The sequence below is a fragment of the Puma concolor genome, chromosome D4 (assembly GCF_028749965.1).
Source record: "Puma concolor isolate L17-30 chromosome D4, mPumCon1.1.hap2, whole genome shotgun sequence".
Lineage (NCBI taxonomy): Eukaryota > Metazoa > Chordata > Mammalia > Carnivora > Felidae > Puma > Puma concolor.
The window spans coordinates 36,763,585-36,766,958 of record NC_141679.1 but is presented as its reverse complement, the minus strand read 5'-3'; the positions used below and the strand labels follow the sequence as shown (position 1 = coordinate 36,766,958).

The window sequence follows — 3,374 nt, the reverse complement described above, 5'->3', positions numbered from 1 at the left end:
CTGGTAACTGCCAAAATCACACTGAGTCAGTGCCAAACTGTGCCTCATTGGATGTAAACTATACTGATGTGTTAATATCTAAGAACTGTTGGAACTGGCAAAGAAAGTTGAGATTTCTGAAAATTTAATGCAAAAAGAAATACAGTGTGTTCTCATCATATGTGGGGAAAGAATCTGACTTCCTAACTCTGCTAATCCATGCGTCCCTAGGCAGTGCTTTGACTTTTAGAGATTTGAGTCAAATACCTTTATCTGAACTTTCTACCAAATCCCTCTACTCAGATTTAGGCACACACTGGTTATAAATAATGTGATACTTAACACTAGGCTTTTCAAGTTCCCTTTTCCCTTCATTCCCCATTAGACCTTGAAACAGTTTTTTGTGTCTTGTGAGTTTGGAGTTTATTTTTCCTGGTGATGGGATACTGCCTTGGAGGCTCTACAATTCCTTATATATTGTTTATAGCTGGACATGACCTTCAGATCCTACAGTGGAGCTCCTATATGCATGCATCCTATAAAAAGCAAATAAAGGTTCAAGCTAACATGGGGAATTGAGGTCTAGACAGCAGAGAATAACTTGTCACAGTCTCATAGCCACAAATGGGACAAAAATACAATTTACTCATTATCAGTTCACCACAGCACACAGCTTCTCAGGAACTCTTGGTTAACATCTCCTTAAAGCATATTATCCAATATTGTATGACACCAAACTATAGAAAGTTCACTTTGAAAATAAAATCAGTAAGGTCGCACCTGATTGGCTCAGTTGATTGAGTGTCTGACTTTTGATTTCAGCTCAAGTCATGATCTCAGGGTCATTGGATGGAGCCTCACATTGGGCTAAACATGGAGACTGCTTAAGATTCTCTCTCTCCCTCTTCCCCTCTCCCCTGCTTGTGTTCTTTCTCTCTCTCTAAAAAAAAAAAAAAAAAAAAAAAAAAAAAAAAAAAAAAACAGTAAGAAATAGTTATTAGAAGAAGAGATCATTCGTAAGTCCTTAGTTTTTACCTAATGTTCTTTTTCAAGATCGCATCCAGGATACCACACATATTTACTTGTCATTTCTCATTAGGCTCCTGTTGGCTATGAAGAGTTTCTCAAACTTACTCTTTCATGATGTTGGGAGTTCTTAAGGAGTACTGGTCAGGTATTGTAGGAGGCCCCTCTATTGGTACTTGTGTCATGTTTTTCTCCTGAATAGACTTAGGTTTGAGAGAGGAAGATCACAGAGGATGTGTCATTTTCATTATATCATATTAAGAGTACACAGCATCAGCATGATCTGTGACTGCTGATGTTAACCATGACCACTCATTCTCTAGATGAATGTTTGTAATTTTCCTGACTGTGAAGTTACTTTTTTCTCTCCATTTCTATTCTTTACTCTTTGGAACAAAGTGTCTATGCACAGTCCACATGTCATGAGTGGGGAGTTATATTTCTCATATTTTAGGGCAGAAAATCTAAATAAAATCTGTATGGAAGATTTATTTCTTCTTCCTCCAATCATTAATTCATTAAATCATTTATTTATATTTATGGACTCATGGACACTTATTTTATACTTTGCATTATAATTCAATACTATTTTATTTTGTTGCTCTAATTGTTCTATTCAACTTTGGCCAGTGGGAATTCTTTCCATTAGCTCATGAGGCTCTTTGAAAAACCTTAATAATGTTTGTTTATTTGTTTTAAATGGATCACTTCATGAACTTGCATGTTATCACTGAGCAGGGGCCATGCTGGTCTTCTCTGTATTATTCTAATTTTCATACAAGTAAACACTAATGTGATTTTGTTTTCCTTTTTCTTTCAGCCCTGCCTTTATTTTCGGCACAGCAAAATTCTCCAGTCTCATCTTATATATTTCCTTCCCTAGTTCTAAAATCAGCCATTCACCAAGGAATATTCCTCAAAACTACGATTTGGGCCCAAGGTGTGCTCATTGTTAGTGGGGTGTCGTTTCTTTTAGGCTTTCTCACCTGATAGACCAAAGGAATATATATTTGTATACTACCCCTGTATACACACATAAGTACATATAAATGTATATAGATAGATGATAGATGATAGATAAATAGATAGGCAGACAGGCAGATAGATAACATATAACTATCTGTAATAATATTAAGCTAAACATGAGTTCTTACTGACAGTAGTTATTTTTAAATTTCTCCCACCTCTCATTTAAAAAAATATGTATGTATGTGTGTATGCATTTATTTATATTATTTTCTTAGGGAGAGAGCATAGTGGGGGAGAGAGGCAAAGGGAGAAAGAGAGAATCTCAAGCAGGCTTTACACTCAGGATGGAGCCTGATACAGGACTCCATCACACAAACCTGAGAACATGAGCTGAAATCAAGAGTTGGATGCTCAACTGACTGAGCCACCCAGGTGCCCCCCCCCACCTCCCAATTTTTATTCTTTTCACATTTCCTGGTTTTATTCTGTCTTTGAATTATCCCCTTTAAATTAAGTTGGCTCATCTAAGTAACAGTATTCTGGAAGCTTCTAAAGAGCCACCCACCATCAACATACTGGTAATCTTCATTCTCCCAACAAGTTTTTTTTCAAGCCTCCATGCCTTTGCATATGTTATTTGCTCTGTATACAATTCTCTACACAAACTATTCCAGTTGGTAAATTTCTTTTTACCATGCTGTACCCTATCCCAGGTGTATTCCTATCCCACCACCCCACTCTTGTTTAAATGTAGCTGTTCCAGTGAAGGTTTTCCTGATGTCTTAACCTAAATAGTTATGTGTACCTTTCATTCCAATTTTGTAGTAACTGCCTTTCTTATGCTGTGTACCTTATTTTACTATAATTGTGTGCTTAAATGTCTTTGTCTTTCAATAAGTTGTGAATTTTCTGAAGTCACTTACTTCCAAGTCTAAAACAGTATCTGGCACACAGTAGATATTCAAAAAACCTTCATGAATTGAATAATTGAATTAATTAAAGAGGAGAATATTTTATAGGGTTTAAAAGGGCAAGCATATAGATGAATTTGAAAATGAAACTTGGAACAAAGTTATATTAAGGTTGTTAACTCTGAAAAAGTCTCCAGTCCCAAATTATCTACTCCATTTACCTGTCACAGGGTGTGAAATTCACCATTAGAATTTCTTTCAGTCAGTTCAATATATTTTTGTTCAAAGTAACCTATTTCAAAGTGAAAATATATCCATCCAGAGTAACCTTTTAACTGATAGTTAATGTATTGTCAGTCCTTAATGCTTTAGTGTGTGAAATCATCAGATCTCCTGATAGATAGCTTTAATACTGAGCAATGACTGCACAGGCAGAAGAGGGTTTATTTGGTTCTTTTTTTAAAAATGTTTATTTATTTATTTAGTTTT

The 3,374-nt window shown here is 35.5% G+C and overlaps 1 non-coding gene across 1 annotated transcript; it reads right to left on the bottom strand.

Moving 5' to 3' along the window:
* Nucleotides 1-1,698: 1,698 nt before the first annotated feature.
* Nucleotides 1,699-1,804, bottom strand: LOC112851755 (U6 spliceosomal RNA). The gene has a single exon (XR_003222812.1). It is a non-coding gene; the product is annotated as a U6 spliceosomal RNA (small nuclear RNA).
* Between the last annotated feature and the right edge of the window lie 1,570 nt (nt 1,805-3,374).